The sequence below is a fragment of the Pocillopora damicornis genome, chromosome 5, assembly GCF_964200805.1.
Source record: "Pocillopora damicornis chromosome 5, jaPocDami1.2, whole genome shotgun sequence".
Lineage (NCBI taxonomy): Eukaryota > Metazoa > Cnidaria > Anthozoa > Scleractinia > Pocilloporidae > Pocillopora > Pocillopora damicornis.
The window spans coordinates 14102214-14121327 of record NC_142674.1 but is presented as its reverse complement, the minus strand read 5'-3'; the positions used below and the strand labels follow the sequence as shown (position 1 = coordinate 14121327).

The following is a 19114-nucleotide window of genomic DNA, read 5'->3' as shown; positions in this document are numbered from 1 at the left end:
ACTCTGCAGTCTGCAGTCTATATTTTGTATCCGGTCTGCAGTCTGCTGTCTGCATTTTGTACTAACAGGTATCTGTGACACCAATACAGTTTATTTTTGGTTACATTTATTCGCAAAACACACGTAATCTACCACAAAATACCTGTGAGTGAGGTAATTTGACATTTTCGTTTTCCCACATTAATATTCTTCTCTCCTTTTGTAAGAATGTAGACATCACTCACAATGTTTCAAGTAATCCACCCACCCTACAAAAAAGTAACTCTTGCATGCATAGCATGCCTATGTTTTGAAATACGTCTATGCCCTTGGCCAGACTTGAGCGCACTATTTCAGTATACTAGTCCGACACCCGTAGTATCACTACACTTGATTCCAAGGATCCAGTACCATCCAGGTATCCCAGTTACCCTGCTCACAGGGTCTAGTTAACGTTCAGGGGTGTTCGCGCACTGATTTTCACATATGTGCCTTATATTTTTGTTGGCTTACATGAGGAACCGGCGAATTTTTATAGGGAAAAGCGAAGCGTTGCTTTCGTGACTGGCCTTTTGATTACTTTTCTGATGGTTTTATCCCTCATCTGTTTGGAGATTACGCAAATATTGATATGTGAAAATCAGACTAAATGGGGGCTTGAAATTCTATTAAGAACGATTGTGGCCGCTTTGTTAAATACCAAATGCAACGACCGCTTTATTTAAAACAAAAGATATCAAGAAACGAGCAAGGAATATTTCACAATGGTGCAAATGATCATGAAAGATGTGGGTTACAAATATTTTGCTGCTTGAACAACATTTGATGCCTGGTCATGCCCACCCAGCCCACCCTCCGCCCCACAAACACACACACGCACCAAGAAAAAGGACACTGTCTGCCTAATGACCTCTGCCCATCTCACCTCCAGCCCACATAACCTTATTTCCAATTCCCATCACGACAAACGAACAAGTCTTCTTATCACACAACTGCCCAAAAAGAAAAGGAAAATTTGTTCCATTAGTCTTGAAATTTCACATAAACTGAATTCAACTGTACCTATATTCAAACAGTCCAAGATATCAATACAAACTTAAGCCATAACATGAATGAGCTGGCTCCAAGAGCCCTTTGATTGATTATATTTGCTGTCGGTCGCTGAAAATAGCTAAACACTTCTCAGTTGCTAATAACTGCTAAAAAAAAAAACCAAAACAAAACAAAACATTATAAAAACAGGTACCGAAAATATAGAGCGAGGGGGAAAACTCGGCAGAAAAAAGATAAACTAAATATTGAAATGTCTGTAATGCTAAATCTCCGAAGTTTGTAAAAGCACCAATTTCGACAGCTCTCGTTTACAACAGTGCAGTGACGCTAGTAAAATAATTACGTTATTCGTTACACGATGGTTGCAAGCGTTAACGATCTCTTTCTTGATTGGCTCATTTAAAATAATGATGATGCCCGAAGACATGTTTTTTTTCGGCACGATTATGGCAAATTTATTCAACAGTAGTTTTAATTTGCGCGTAAAAAACAATGGAGATCTTAGGATTCAGCGGTGTCACTAAAACATAGTGATTGACACAAAAAAATTCAGTTTTTCATAAGCTTTGGCAGTGAGTTGAAGTCAATTTAAAATCAACTCAGAACTGTTTAAAAGGGAATAGTCAACACTTACTTAATTCCACACCTGATGGTTGCAATGGAACAATTTTGATGTCCTCTTATTGGCTCCCTTCGACGTGAGGTCATAAACATATAAAGATAATAGTTATTGGATTGTGAAATACATCCTTATGCAAAATACTCGTCATATTCTTCCTTTTTATTGTTTGTGTCATCACGGATCGTGGTTTTATATCTAGCGACTCTCCATTTACTTTGGAAATAATCAAATTTTCAACAGAAGGAAAAAGGTGAGAAAGACATTATCATCATTAGTTGTTTTCTTCTGGTCTTGTTCGGATCACTGAAACGAGTTTCATTCTAGGGCTGTTAGTTGTTTGATTCAATTGTTAAATTGTTGATGATTCGCTGTCAATTTTCGTTGACGATCTTCACTCATTTTATTTCGATTCTGCCGATGCACTTTATTCAGTTCCATTATAGGCTTTTTAAATTATATTTGCTGTCGGTCGCTGAAAATAGCTCAACGCTTCTCAATCGTAAATAACTGTTAAAAAAACGAAACAAAACAAAAGAACACGAAATACAGGTACGAAAAAAAAGCGAGAAGCAAAACTCGACAGAACAGAGAAAAACCAAATTTTAAACTGTTCGTAATACTAAATTCTCCAGAGTTTTTAAAAGGACCAATTTTTGACAGCAATCGGTAATACAGTTACGTTATTCATCACCAGATGGTTGCAAGCGTTAACGATCTCTTACTTGATTGACTCATTTGAAATAATCGTGATCCCCAAAGAGATGCTTTTTTTTGGCACGATTATAGCAAATAAACTCAAAAGTAGCTTTTAACTTTCGCATTTAAAAGAAAGGAGATCTTAGGATTCAGCGGTGTCACTAAAAAGGTAATGATTAAAACAAAAAATAAGTTTTCCATTAGCTTTGGCAGTAAGTTGAAATGAATTTACAATGAGCTCAAAACTATTCAGAAGGGAAAAACTATTTAAATAAACTACTTTTCAATCTAGGCTTACTAAATGTTTAATTCAGTTGTTAAAATGTTGATGATTCGCTGTCAATTTTCGTTGACGATCTTCACCCATTTTATTTCGATTCTGCCGATGCGCTTTATTCAGTTGCATTATAGGCTTGTTGTGTCAAGTGCGTTAGCACGCAGACAAAATAGAAGAGCGTACGGAATTCGAAAAGCACTTTATATACGCCACATTTGAGCACGAAATATGATGTTTTACTCATAATTTACCTTACGTGACTGTTAACATGAATTGTACACTGATTTTCAACCAGTGAAATGTGTAACCATGTCGATATTTTATCGTTATAATTTCGGAAACTGTCGGTTGACCAATTGGATTCAAGTAGAAAACCGCAAGGAAGAGTCGGGAGCAATTGAATTCGGGGACGAAAATATGACGATGACTCTGATCTTTGACCATCATGTGCTTTTACCCGTGCCTTGAGGAAAGGAGGAATTTCATACTTGTGGATCACACTTCGGAAAGTTGGTGAGTGTCCTTTTGCTCTTGTAAACTTTATGATGAACTTCTATAACGTTGGTTTCTCAGTATGCCACAGCTTTCGCAGTTTGAGTCAATGTGGTCGAGTAAAAGACTTCAAAGGATGTTTTCAAGTGTTCGACCGATGCTCTCCACGCCAACAGAATAGTCATGCTGCAGTGTTGTTTACGATGCGTAAAGGAAAGAACTTCAGCTTCGTGAGATCTATTTGGGGAAAAGAAAAGGCCGTAAACACAAACATTGAGCTCCTTTTGGGGGAAATTGGGCCCCTTGTGAGGAAAAAATTGAGCCCCTTGTGGGGATTATTGAGCCTGCCCGTTTGGAGATTACACAAAATGTATATCGAAGAGCGAGAAACCTGACTGATGTTAAAGGAAAGACTCCTTTGACTGACGAAACATCTGCGAAAGCTGTGGTATATATGAACAGAAAAAGTTATGTTAGTAGCAGTATAAATGCGATTAAACGTAATGTAAGCGATTTCTCGAAAACAACTGATGTGGATATAATTATTGTGTTCACGTGGAACAGATGGAATTGACACACATTTCAAAATAGCTGACCAAAAACAAAACGAAACGACGTAGAGACCGAGAGCCGTCGAGGGTCTCGATGAGACGGATTTTGCAGTTTATGAAAAAAAGAAAAACAAGGTATAAACTTAAGGTCATCATACATATATATATACATTATACATCTTTGCTACTGACTATAAGTTGTGTTACGTAAGATATCTTAAGAGATGTGACAGTTTTTTCACCAGCTTTGTTAATATAAGAAAACCAACCGTAAATAAGCTTTTGAAGAAATCAAGCAACCATTCTAGAAGATTTTCTGTATCTAGAATGAAGCTTATGACTTCAGGTGATATTGAATTAAATCCAGGCCCTCAACTACATGTAAATGTCAACACTGAAACTACAGTATCAGTTGGTTCCACCATATTGTTAAACTTTCGGCTACGTCAGCTGGGATTGAGACCCCTAGATGTTGGGGGTGCTGGTGACTGTTTTTCTAGAGCTGTTTCTCATCAGTTATATGGTGATCCATGCCATCACTTGCATGTTAGGCAAACTGGTATTGATTATCTAAGAGCAAACCCAGAACGTTTCATTGAAAGCAATACCCAGAATTCATGGAATGAATATTTGACCAACATGTCATTACGAGGTACATGGTGTGATGCACTCATTGTTCAAGCAGTTGCAGAGTCACATTATTTGAGAATTCACATCATAGAATCCCATGAAAATTTTGGTCACACAACTATAGTACAGTCTGTTCAGTTATTAGAAGAGCCAGTTACATCAATATCTTTAGGTCATGTAAGTGAAGTACACTGTGTCAACAGTGCCTTGTATGTTTGGCAGTAGCTCATCAGAAAGTCAGCAAAGTCATCGTGATTTAAATATGATAGAAGAAAGTGTTGTCTCTGGGAATTCACATATCAGCACTTCAAAAAGGTAGCACAGCAGTTACATGAGGGAATATCAAAAAAGAAAGAAGGTTGATGAAAGAAGAAATTTACCATCTAAAGGAAGCAAACTTAATGATGCAAGCACAAAACGCAACTGTAGTGCTTACACGAGGGAATATTATTGCAAAAAAAAGAAAAGCAGTCACAAGGGGAAATTGAATGAAAATAATCCCAGCCATAGATGCGAAACTGCATAACAAAATTCTTATCTTGACGAAAATCAAAATACAGAATGTCCCATTAAAATAGGAACAACTCTTGAAAAAGGTAACAATACAAACCAAAAAAATGTGGACTATTTCATTTCATTGTTTCATGAACTGGTGTCCAATGGTCCTGTATATGTCTGTAGCTGTTGTGATCAGTTATGGTATAAACACAGTGTTTCTCTTGCTGATAAAATAAGAAAGGAATATCCTTCATCAGCTGAAAATTTTTATCCAATCGAAAAAGTGTGAAAAATATGGAGTGGTTGTGTAGAACATGCCATAATTATTTAGTAAAACATAAAGTTCCCCCTTCTGCTGTTTTGAATGGAATGCAATTTGCAACGAAACCAGACTTTTTTGACCTGAATGAATTGGAAAGCAGACTTTTAGCTCCAAGACTTGCTTTTTTAAAATTAATGCAGGCACCAAGAGGTAGACAATTCAAAATACATGGAAATGTTGTAAATGTACCAGCAGAAGTGTCTGAGACTGTGAATATGTTACCAAGGTTACCATCAGAAACAGGTACAATTAAGGTAAATTTAAAAAGAAGATTGCAATACAAAAGTTCAGCACTGTCCCTTAACATAAGACCTCATAAAGTTGTCCAAGCAGTAAACTGGCTTGTCACTAACAGTACCCTGTATAGACAAGAAGGAATAACAGTTAATCAAGCCTGGGGAGAAGAATGCACATCAAACTTTCTATTTGATGACAGAAGTATTGAAAATGAAACTGAAGAACTGCAAAATATTCACAACAGTACTAGTAATACCACAAATAATACATGTACTTCCTCTAGTGAAGTTATTGAGACTGAAGATCAGTGGAGTGAGGATGAAGCAGAAATACCTGCTGGAGTTACTGACACTATGTTAACTAACACAGACTTTGTTAAAGACAATGGGAGTCAATGTATTCTAAGTGTTGCACCAGGTGAAGGAAAGGAACCATTAGGCATATTTCAAGATCAGTATTCTGAAGAATTACCATATCCTGGTATATTCCTTGGTCAAAAACGACCGGAAAATAATGATAGACTTGTTTATGTTCACTACAGTGACATTTGTAAATCTGAATTATGACGATCAGATAGTGTCACCAAGAGTACCAATTAGACAAATGTGTGAAGCATTGATCAGACTTCTTACCCTTGATATTTCAGGTTTCAAAGTTTTCATTGGTGATTTCAATATCAATTGGTTAAATGAAAAAGAGAAGATTCCTCTTTATAATCTATTTATAAGAGATCACAGTTCCAGACAACTGGTATCATGTTCTACCATTGATAACAGAACCACTATAGACCATGTCTACACTAATTTACCTGAATCACAAATCCATGTACACATTTTAGAAACTTATTTTTCTGATCACAAAGCAATCTGTGCATTGATTCAAAAATAGACCTTCATGGTTTTCTTGTCACCTTCACTGTAACTTCCATGTGTTTTTCTTTTTGTCTTAAAGAGAATATTCATAGTTAATGAGTACAAAAAAAATGAAATTAACTCAAATGTACATCTTAGATACCAATCATGCACTGTGATTGACATCTAAGGGGTAATCTGCAGAAATGTGATATGCAACACATATCCAGGTATGTTTATTTTATGATTATTGCTTTTGTGCCCTGTAGTACATCTGATCTGGATCAATCAAACTAACCCTGTGGGAGCACCTGATTACAGAAGTTGCAGACGACAACACATATAACTTCTGTAACCTTAAAGTGACGAAGGATAATGACAACTACTCCATTTACCTTACTACACCAAAGCATGACTGTTCCATTTCACCAGCTGATCCCTTCCAAGAGGAAGTAGCTTTACCAGGTGATTTGCCAGACTACTTCACCCAAACATCAACAAATGCTGAAGTCCTTGGTGTTCAAAATTTCATGTGCTATCGCTAATGTTGCAAATGTAACAAAAAGCTTCCAGCAACACCAGGGAATGTAGTAAAGTGTGAAACATGTGGCCTCAGGCAGAAAGTGTCTGCTTGCAGCAGTCAGTACCACTTGCAAGCATTGCTGAGACATGATGACATCAACACCACTGTAACATTTTTTAATGATACTTTGCTCAGCGCCTTACAGTTGTTTAAAGTTGACACTAAGCAGTCATTAAGTGAAGATATTGTTGTTGAAGCATTCCTAAATACACCAATGCTTTTTGTTACCTTTCATAAGAAAACTAAAGTTGTGGCTACAGTCAGTGTTGCAGAGAACTAAACTGCAGCAAGAACCAAAATAATGGTAAAGATCAGAATGCATCCACTCTATATTACCATTTAACAGGATACCAAAGCCATTGTTGTATCTTTCACTAAAGATAAAAATGTTCATGTTATTATCACTGGGACAATGTTCTGTTATAGCATTCCCCTTCTCCCACGTAACTTTTTGTATTTCAAAGTATTTAGATATATATTTTATTGAGTTTGTACATTCAATTGAAAACTGCAACTGAAGTACATTTATGAACAGTCTTTTTAATGCTTATACATTGAGAAGAGAAAGTTTCAACAGGAACTCGAGGCTTTTAATGCAGATTACTGATGTTGCCTTGTTAAAATTTTCAATTACAACAGTAACCCGTCTCAGTTGAAACCTTCAGTAATTATCAAGTAGTAGAGCTGTTCGCATTTCTTCATACTCTCCTGTTCTTAAACTTTCTATTTCTTTTTTATATTACAGTTATATGTTCATTAAATTTTCTGATGTAAAAGAAAAAAATCACAATTCCTAACTTGAATCATGTTTTGTTCTTTCTTATTGTATCAAATACATACAGTTACGGTTCCTTTTGTAATGCAGGCTGTTTTTTACAATAAACTTGTTCATCCCTGATGTCTATGTTCCAGACTCTGTATTCCAGATTTTAGCCACCTAACCTTGTAGCTAAAATTATTTTGATCAATTCTTGTTCAAATTATTGAATTGAACTTGCAACCAAACCTACACAAAACAAGACCCCACGGAAGTACCGCTAAAACCCAGCACTAGACACACGTACGCATTGCGGACCTATTTTTGCCTCTGATACGTGATAACATATCATTAAAACTTACCGAGTGTCACGCAATCGCTTTTCCGCGATCATCTTTTACGATCATTCGCACTATTGGGGAAAATTCCTTGCCCGTTTCTTGATCACAGATGTTCTTAAAATAATTTCAAGCCTTCCTAGAGTCTTCTCACTTTGCGCGCGAGTGGGTTGGTGTGATGTCTGTATATAATTTACCAACTTAATAAAATTGGATGTAAATGTAAATGAAATGTCACTATCGAATATTTAACACGCGCAATATTCGAGAAACAATTGACAGCTTTGCACGTGGTCCATACGTTTCATCTTTTTAACCGATATGTGTTCACTTTGTTGACAAAAATGAGGGCCGAGACCAAAACTGTTCCCTCGACTTGATATATTTTTAACGTTTAGAGGTGTTCGCGCACTGATTTTCACATATGTGCCTTACATTGTTATTGGCTTACATGAGGAACTGGCGAATTTTTATAGGGAAAAGAGAAGCGTGGCTTTTGTGACTGGCCATTTGATTACTTTTCTGACTGTTTTATCTCTCATCTGTTTGGGGATATATTGATATGCAAATATTGATATGTGAAAATCAGACTATATGGGGGCTTGAAATTCTATTAAGAACAATTGTGGCCGCTTTGTTAAATACCAAATGCAACGACCGCTTTATTAAAAACAAAAGATATCAAGAAACGAGCAAGGAATATTTCACAATAGTGCAAATGATCATGAAAGATGAGGGTTATAAATATTTTGCTGCTTGAGCAACATTTGATGCCTGATCATGCCCACCCAGCCCACCCTCCGCCCCACAAACACACACACGCACCAACAAAAAGGACACTGTCTGCCTAATGACCTCTGCCCATCCCACCTCCAGCCCACATAACCTTATTTCCAATTCCCATCACGACAAATGAACACGTTTTCTTATCACACAACTGCCCAAAAGTCTTGAAATTTCACATAAACTGAATTCAGCTGTACCTTATTCAAACAGTCCAAGATATCAATACAAACTTAAGCCGTAACATGAATGAGCTGGCTCCAAGAGCCTTTTGATTGATTATATTTGCTGTCGGTCGCTGAAAATAGCTAAACACTTCTCAGTTGCTAATAGTTTTAATTTGCGCATAAAAAAAACAATGGAGATCTTAGGATTCAGCGGTGTCACTAAAATATAGTGATTGAAACAAAAAAATTCAGTTTTTGATAAGCTTTGGCAGTAAGTTAAAATTAATTTAAAATCAACTCAGAACTCTTTAGAAGGGAAAAACCATTAAAATAAACTATATTTAGTCAACACTTACTTAATTCCACACCAGATGGTTGCAATGGGACAATTTTGATGTCCTTTTATTGGCTCCCTTCGAAGTGAGGTCATAAACATATAAAGATAATAGTTATTGGATTCTGAAATACATCCTTCTGCAAAATACTCGTCATTTTCTTCCTTTTTATTGTTTGTGTCTTCACGGATCGTGGCTTTATAATTAGCGACCCTCCATTTACTTTGGAAATAATCAAATTTTCAACAGGAGGAAAAAGGTGAGAAAGATATTATTATAATTAGTTGTTTTCTTCTGGTAGTGTTCGGATCACCAAAACGAGTTTCATTCTAGGCCTATTAGTTGTTTGATTCAATTGTTAAAACGTTGATGATACGCTGTCAATTTTCGTTGACGATCTTAACCCATTTGTATTTCGATTCTGCCGACTGAGTTTACCATGATACACTTTATTCGGTTGCATTGTAGGCGTTTTTAATAATATTTGCTGCCGGTCGCTGAAATCGGCTAAACGCTTTTCAATTGCCAATAACTGCAAAAAAACAAACCAAATTAAAAGAACACGAAATAAAAACAGGTACGAAAAAAAAAGGCGAGAAGCAAAACTCGACAGAACATAGAAAAACCAAATTTTAAACTGTTCGTAATACTTAAATCTCCGGAGTTTTTAAAAGGACCAATTTTGACAGCAATCGGTAATGGAGTTACGTTATTCGTCACCAGATGGTGGCAAGCGTTAACGATCTCTTACTTGACTGACTCATTTGAAATAATAATAATGCCCAAAGAGATGTTTTTTCGGCACGATTATGGCAATTAAATTCGAAGGCAGTTTTAAATTTTCGCGTTAAAAAGAAAGGAGATCTTAGGATTCAACGGTGTCACTAAAAGGTAATGATTAAAACAAAAGATAAGTTTACCATTAGCTTTGGCAGTGACTTAAAATTAATTTACAATGAACTCAAAACTGTTCAGAAGGGAAAAACTGTTTAAATATACTACTTTTCACTCTAGGCCTACTAAATGTTTAATTCAGTTGTTAAAATGTTGATGATTCGCTTTCAATTTTCGTTGACGATCTTCACCCATTTTTATTTCGATTCTGCCGATGCACTTTATTCAGTTGCATTATAGGCTTTTTTAATGATATTTGCGGTCGGTCGCTGAAAATAGCTCAACGCTTCTCAATTGTAAATAACTGTTAAAAAAAACCAAACAAGCCAAAAGAACACGAAATAAAAACAGGTACGAAAAAAAGGCGAGAAGCAAAACTCAACAGAACAGAGAAAAACCAAATTTTAAACTGTTCGTAATACTAAATTCTCCAGAGGTTTTAAAAGGACCAATTTTTGACAACAGTCGGTTATACAGATCGATGACGCTGGTAAAATAGTTATGTCATTCGTCACCACGAAATAAACACAAAATAAAACAGGTACGGAAAAAAAAAAGACGAGAAGCAGAACTCGACAGAACAGAGGAAAACCAAGTTTTAAACTCCTGGTAATATTCAAATCTCCAGAGTTTTTAACGTGGTTTTATATCTAGCGACTCTCCATTTACTTTGGAAATGATCAATTTTTCAACAGAAGGAAAAAGGTGAGAAAGACATTTTCATCATTAGTTGTTTTTTTCTGGTATTGTTCGGATCACTAAAACGAGTTTCATTCTAGGCCTATTAGTTGTTTGATTCAATTGTTAAATTGCTGATGATTCGCTGTCAATTTTCTTTGACGATCTTCACCCATTTTATTTCGATTCTGCCGATTGAGTTTACTATGATACACTTTATTCAGTTGCATTGTAGGCGTTTTTAATAATATTTGCTACCGGTCGCTGAAATCGTCTAAACGCTTCTCAATTGTCAGTAACTGCTAAAAACGAAACAAAACAAAAGAACACGAAATAAAAACAGACCCAAAATAAAGAAGCGAGAAGTGAGAAAGCCTATTATTTGATGAATTCATTTGTTAAAATGTTGATGATTCTCTGTCAATTTTCGTCGACGATCTTCACCTATTTTATTGCGATTCTGCCGATTGAGTTTACCATGATACACTTTAGTCAATCGCATTGTAGGCGATTTTAATGATATTTACTGTCGGTCGCTGAAAATAGCCAAACGCTTCTCAATTGCCCATAACTGCAAAAAAACAAAGCAAATCAAAAGAACATGAAATAAAAACAGGCACGAAAAAAAAAATGAGAAGCATAACTCTATAGAACAGAGGGAAACCAAATTTGAAACTGTTTGTAATACTACAATCTCCGCAGTTTTTAAAAGGACCAATTTTTATAGCAATCGGTAACAAAGCTATGTTATTCGTTACCAGATGGTGATAAGCGTTAACGATCTCTTACTTGACTGACTCATTTGAAATAATAATAATGCCCAAAGAGATGTTTTTTTTGGCACGATTATGGCAAATAAATTCAAAAGTAGTTTTTTTAATTTTCGCGTTAAAAAGAAAGGAGATCTTAGGATTCAGCAGTGTAACTAAAAGGTAATGATTAAAGAAAAAATAAGTTTTCCATTAGCTTTGGCAGTGAGTTGACATTAATTTGCAATGAACTCAAAACTATTCAGAAGGGAAAAACCGTTTCAATAAACTACTTTTCACTCTATGCCAACTGAATGTTTAATTCAGTTGTTAAAATGCTGATGATTTACTGTCAATTTTCGTCGACGATCTTCGCCCATTTTATTTCGATTCTGTCGATGCACTTTATTCAGTTGCATTATAGGCTTTTTAGTGATAGTTGCTGTCGGTCGTTGAAAATAGCTCAACGCTTCTCAATTGTAAATAACTATTAAGAAAAACGAAACAAACCAAAAGAACACGAAATAAAAACAGGTACGAAAAAAAAGAGCGAGAAGCAAAACTGGACAGGACAGAGAAAAACCAAATTTTAAACTGTTCGTAATACTAAATTCTCCAGAGGTTTTAAAAGGACCAATTTTTGACAGCAATCGGTCATACAGATCGATGACCCTGGTAAAATAGTTATGTCATTCGTCACCATGAAATAAACACGAAATAAAAACAGGTACGAAAAAAAAATAGGCGAGAAGCCGAACTCGACAGAACAGAGAAAAACCAAATTTTATTTTATTTTGTGTCATCGCGGTTGTGGCTTTATATCTAGCGACTCTCCATTTACTTTGGAAATAATCAAATTTTCAACAGAAGGAAAAAGGTGAGAAAGACATTATCATAATTAGTTGTTTTCTTCTGGTCTTGTTCGGATCACTAAAACGAGTTTCATTCTAGGCCTGTTAGTTGTTTGATTCAATTGTTAAATTGTTGATGATACGCTGTCAATTTTCGTTGACGATGTTCACCCATTTTTATTTCGATTCTGCCGATTGAGTTTACCATGATACACTTTATTCAGTTGCATTGTAAGCGTTTTTAATAATATTTGCTGCCAGTCGCTGAAATCGGCTAAACGCTTCTCAATTGTCAGTAACTGCTAAAAACGAAACAAAACAAAAGAACACGAAATAAAAACGGGCCCAAACTGTAAAAAAGCGAGAGGTGAGAAAGCTTATTATTTGTTGAATTCACTTGTTAAATTGTTGATGATTCGCTGTCAATTTCCGTTGACGATCTTCACCCATTTTATTTCGATTCTGCCGATTGATTCTTCCATGACGCACTTTAGTCAATCGCATTGTAGGCGATTTGAATGATATTTACTGTCAGCCGCTGAAAATAGCCAAACGCTTCTCAATTGCCAATAACTGCAAAAAAAGAAACCAAATCAAAAGAACATGAAATAAAAACAGGTACGAAAAAAAAACGAGAAGCAAAAATCTATAGAACAGAGGAAAACCAAATTTTAAACTGTTTGTTTCACTAAAATCTCAGGAGTTTTTAAAAGGACCAATTTTTATAGCAATCGGTAATAAAGTTTCCTTATTCGTCACCAGATGGTGGCAAGCGTTAACGATCTCTCACTTGCCTGACTCATTTGAACTAATAATAAGGCCCAAAGAGCTGGTTTTTTTTGCACGATTATGGCAAATAAATTCAAAAGTAGTTTTTTTAATTTTTGCGTTAAGAAGAAAGGAGATCTTAGGATTCAGCGGTGTCACTAAAAGGTAATGATTAAAACAAAAGATAAGTTTTCCATTAGCTTTGGCAGTGAGTTGAAATTAATTTACAATGAACTCAAAACTGTTCAGAAGGGAAAAACCGTTTAAATAAACTACTTTTCACTCTATGCCTACTTAATGTTTAATTCAGTTGTTAAAATGTTGATGATTTGCTGTCAATTTTCGTTGACGATCTTCACCCATTTTATTTCGATTCTGCCGATGCACTTTATTCAGTTGCATTGAAAGCTTTTTTAATGATATTTTCTGTCGGTCGCTGAAAATAGCTCAACGCTTCTCAGTTGTAAATAACTATTAAAAAAAACGAAACCAAAAAAAAGAACACGAAATAAAAACAGGTACGAAAAAAAAACGCGAAGCAAAACTAGACAGAACAGAGAAAAACCAAATTTTAAACTGTTCGTAATACTAAATTCTCCAGAGGTTATGGACCAATTTTTGACAGCACTCGGTTATACAGAACGATGACGCTGGTAAAATAGTTATGTCATTCGTCACCACAAAATAAACACAAAATAAAAACAGCTGCGGAAAAAAAGAGGCGAGAAGCAGAACTCGAAATAACAGAGAAAAACCAAATTTTAAACCCTTCGTAATACTAAATTCTCTAGAGTTTTTAAAAGGACCAATTTTGACAGCAATCAGTTATACAGTCTGATGACGCTAGTCGCTAGTTTTAATTTGCGCATTAAAAACAAAGGGGATCTTAAGATTCAGCGGTGTCACTAAAACATAGTAATAGTTTTTCATTAGCTTTGGCAGTGAACTGAAATAAATTTACAATAAACTCAGAACTGTTTAGAAGGGAAAAACTGTTTAAATAAACTATTTTTAGTTAACACGCACTTAATTCTACACCAGATGGTCGCAATGGGACAATTTTTATGTCCTCTTATTGGCTCCCTTCGAAATGAGGTCATAAACGTATAAAGATAATAGTTATTGGATTCTGAAATACTTCCTTGTGCAAAATACTCAAATTCAAATTTTTCATTTTTATTGTTTGTGTCATCGCCGATCGTGGCTTTATATCTAGCGACTCTCCATTTACTTTGGTAATAATCAAGTTTTCAACAGAAGAAAAAAGGTAAGAAGGACATTATCATCATAAGTTGTTTTCTTCTGATATTGTTTGGATCACTAAAATAAGTTTCATTCAAGGCCTATTAGTTGTTTGATTCACTTGTTAAATTGTTGATGATTCGCTGTCAATTTTCGTTGACGATCTTCACCCATTTTATTTCGATTCTGCCGATTGAGTTTACCATGATGCACTTTATTCAGTTCCATTATAGCTTTTTTTTTAATGATATTTGCTGTCGGTCGCTGAAAATAGCACAACGCTTCTCAATTGTAAAATAACTGTTAAAAAAAACGAAACAAACCAAAAGAACACGAAATAAAAACAGGTACGAAATAAAAAGCGAGAAGCAAAACTCGACAGAACAGAGAAAAACCAAATTTGAAACTGTTCGTAATACTAAATTCTCCAGAGGTTCTAAAGGACCGGTTTTTGACAGCAATTGGTTATACAGACCGATGACGCCGGTAAAATAGTTATGTCATTCGTCACCACGTAATAAACACGAAATAAAAACAGCTGAAAAAAAAAACAGGCGGGAAGCAGAACTCGACAAAACAGAGAAAAACCAAATTTTAAACGCTTTGTAATATTCAAATCTCCAGAGTTTTTAAAAGGACCAATTTTGACAGAAATCTGTTATACAGTCTGATGACGCTACTAATGTCATTCGTCACTGTTGAAAAAAAAAACCAAAACAAATGAAAACAAAACACGAAATGAAAACAAGTTCGAAAAAAATAGAACGTGAGGGAAAACTCGGCAAAAAAAAGATAAACTAAATATTGAACTGTTCGTAATGCTAAGTCTCCCAAGTTAGTAAAAGCACCAATTTCGACACGTCTCGTTTACAACAGTCCAGTGACGCTAGTAAAATAATTACGTTATTCGTTATCCTATGGTTGCAAGCGCTAACGATCTCTTGATGATGCCCATAGACATGTTTTTTTCCGGCACGATTATGGCAAATTTATTCAACAGTAGTTTTAACTTGCTGATGATTGAAACAAAATATTCAGTTTTTCATTAGCTTTGGCAGTGAACTGAAATAAATTTACAATAAACTCAGAACTGTTTAGAAGGGAAAAACTGTTTAAATAAACTATTTTTAGTTAACACGCACTTAATTCTACACCAGATGGTTGCAATGGGACAATTTTAATGTCCTCTTATTGGCTCCCTTCGAAGCGAAGTCATGAACATATAAAGATAACAGTTATTGGATTCTGAAATTCTTCTTTATGTCTTTATATCTAGCGACTCTCATTTACTTTGGAAGTAATCAAATTTTCAACAGAAGGAAAAAGGTGAGAAAGACATTATCATCATTAGCTGTTTTCTTCTGGTATTGTTCGGATCACTAAAACGAGTTTCATTCTAGGCCTATTAGTTGTTTGATTCAATTGCTTAATTGTTGATGATTCGCTGCTGATTTTCGTTGACGATCTTCACCCATTTATTTCGATTGTGCCGATTGTGTTTACCATGATGCACTTTATTCAGTTGCACTGTTGGCGTTTTTAAAAATATTTGCTGCCGGTCGTTGAAATCAGCTAAACGCTTCTCAAGTGCCAATAACTGCTAAGAACGAAACAAAACGAAAGAACACGAAATAAAAACAGGTAAAAAAAAACAAAACAAAACAAAGCGAGAGGCAAGAAGGCCTATTATTTGTTTAATTTACTTGTTAAATTGTTGATGATTCGCTGCCAATTTTCGTTGACAATTTTCACCCATTTTATTTCGATTCTGCCGATTGAGTTTACCATGATGCACTTTAGTCAATCGCATTGTAGGCGATTTTAATGATATTTACTGTCGGTCGCTGATAATAGCTCAGCGCTTCTCAATTGTAAATAACTATTAAAATAAACGAAACTAAACAAAAGAACACGAAATAAAAATAGGTACGGAAAAAAAGCGAGAAGCGAATTTCTCCAGAACAGAGAAAAACCAAATTTTAAACTCTTCGCAATATTCAAATCTCAGGAGTTTTTTAAAGGACCAATTTTGACAGCAATCGGTTATACAGTCTGATGACGCTACTCATGTCATTCGTCACTGCTGAAAAAAAAAAACCAAAACGAATCAAAACAAAACACGAAATGAAAACGAGTGCGAAAAAAATAGAGCGAGAGGGAAAACACGGCAGAAAAAAGATAAACTAAATATTGAACTATTCGTAATGCTAAATCTCCGAAGTCAGTAAAAGCACCAATTTCGACAGCTCTCGTTTACAACAGTGCAGTGACGCTAGTAAAATAATTACGTTATTCGTTACCCGATGGTTGCCAGCGTTAACGATCTCTTACTTGATTGGCTCATTTGAAATAATGATGATGCCCAAAGACATATTTCTTTTTCGGTACGATTATGACAAATTTATTCAACATTAGTTTAATTTACGCATAAAAAGCAAAGGAGATCTTAGAATTCGGCGGTGACACTAAAACATAATGATTAAAACAAAAAATTCAGCTTTTCATTAGCTTTAGCAGTGAGTTGAAATTAATTTACAATGAACTTAAAACTGTTCAGAAGAGAAAAACTGTTTAAATAAACTATTTTTTGTTAACACGCACTTAATTCTACACCAGATGGTTGCAATGAGACAATTTTGATGTGCTCTTATTGGCTCCCTTCGAAGTGAGGTCATAAACATACGAAAGATAATAGTTATTGGATTCTAAAATACTTCCTTATGCAAATTATTGTCATACCCTTCCTTTTTATTGTTTGTGTCATTGCGGAGCGTGGCTTTATATCTAGCGACTCTCCATTTACTTTGGAAATAATCAAATTTTCAACAGAAGGAAAAAGGTGAGAAAGACATTATCATCATTAGCTGTTTTCTTCTGGTATTGTTCGGATCACTAAAACTAGTTTCATTCTAGGCCTCTTAGTTGTTTGATTCAATTGCTAAATTGTTGATGATTCGCTGCTTATTTTCGTTGACGATCTTCACCCATTTTATTTCAATTCTGCCGATTGAGTTTACCACGATGCTCTTTATTCATTTGCATTATAGGCGTTTTTACAAATATTTCCTGCTGGTCGCTGAAATCGGCTAAACGCTTCTCCATTGCCAGTAACTGTTAAAAAAAAAACAAAACAAAGCACGAAATAAAAACAGGTAGGAAAAAAAAGAGAATTAAAACTCAACAGAACAGAGAAAAACCAAATTTTAAACTGTTCGTAATACTGCAATCTCCAGAGTTTTTAAAAGGACCAATTTTGACAGAAATCGGTTACACAGTCCGATGACGTTAGGAAAATAGTTATCTTATTCGTCACCAGATGGTTGCAAGCGTTAACGATCTCTTACTTGACTGACTCATTTGAAATAATAAAAACGCCCAAAGAGATGTTTTTTTTGGCACGATTATGGCAAATAAATTCAAAAGTAGGTTTTAATTTTGGCATTAAAAACAAAGGAGATCTTAGGATTCAGCGGTGTCTCTAAACGGTAATGATTAGAACAAAAGATAAGTTTTCCATGAGCTTTGGCAGTGAGTTGAAATTAATTTACAATGAACTCAAGACTGTCCAGAAGGGAAAAACTGTTTAATAAACTACTTTTTATTCTAGATCTACTAAATGTTTGATTCAGTTGTTAAAATGTTGATGATTCGCTGTCAATTTTCGTCGACGATCTTCATCCTTTTTATTTCGATTCTGCCGACGGCATTTACCATGATGCACTTTATTCAGTTGCATTATAGGCCTTTTTAATGGTATTTGCTGTCGGTCAAAGATAATAGCCAAACGCTTCTCAATTGTTAATAACTGCTGAGAAAAAAAAAACAAAGAAAACAAAAGAACAGGAAGTAAAAACAGGTAGGAAAAAATAAGCTACATGCAAAACTCAACAAAACAGAGAAAAACCAAATTTCAAACTGTTCGTAATACTAAATTCTCCCGAGCTTTTAAAGGACCAATTTTGACAGCAATCGATTACACAGACCGATGACGCTGGTAAAATAGTTATGTCATGCGTCACCACGAAATAAACACGAAATAAAAACAGGTAGGAAAAAAAAAAGAGCGAGAAGCAAAACTCTACAGAACAGAGAAAGCCAAATTTTAAACTCTTCGTAATATTCAAATATCCAGAGTTTTAAAAAGAACCAATTTTGACAGCAATCGATTATACAGTCTGATAACGCTGGTCATGTCATTCGTCACTGTCAAAACACGAAATGAAAACAAGTACGAAAAAAATAGAGCAAGAGGGAAAACTCGGCAGAAAAAAGATAAACTAAATATTGAACTGTTCGTAATGCTAAATCTCCAAAGTCAGTAAAAGCACCAATTTCAACAGTTCTTGTCCAGTGACGCTAGTAAAATAATTACGTTATTCGTTACCCGATGGTTGCAAGCGTTAACGATCTCGTACTTGATTGGCTCATTTGAAATAATGACGATGTCCAAAGACATGTTTTTTCGGCACGATTATGGAAAATGTATTCAACAGTAGTTTTAATTTGCGCAAAACAAAAAAGATCTCAGGATTCAGCAGTGTCACTAAAACATAATGATTATAACAAAAAATTCAGCTTTTCATTAGCTTTGGCAGTGAGTTGAAATTAATTTACAATTGACTCAGAACTGTTTAGAAGGGAATAACTCTTTAAATAAACTATTTTTAGTTAACACTTACTTAATTCTACACCAGATGGTGGCAATGGGACAATTTTGATGTCCTCTTATTGGCTCCCTTCAAAGTGAGGCCATAAACGTAT

The 19114-nt window shown here is 35.1% G+C and overlaps 1 pseudogene; it reads left to right on the top strand.

The window, feature by feature from the left end:
* Positions 1–6486: 6486 nt before the first annotated feature.
* Positions 6487–7689, top strand: LOC149045479 (uncharacterized; annotated as a pseudogene).
* Positions 7690–19114: the final 11425 nt, after the last annotated feature.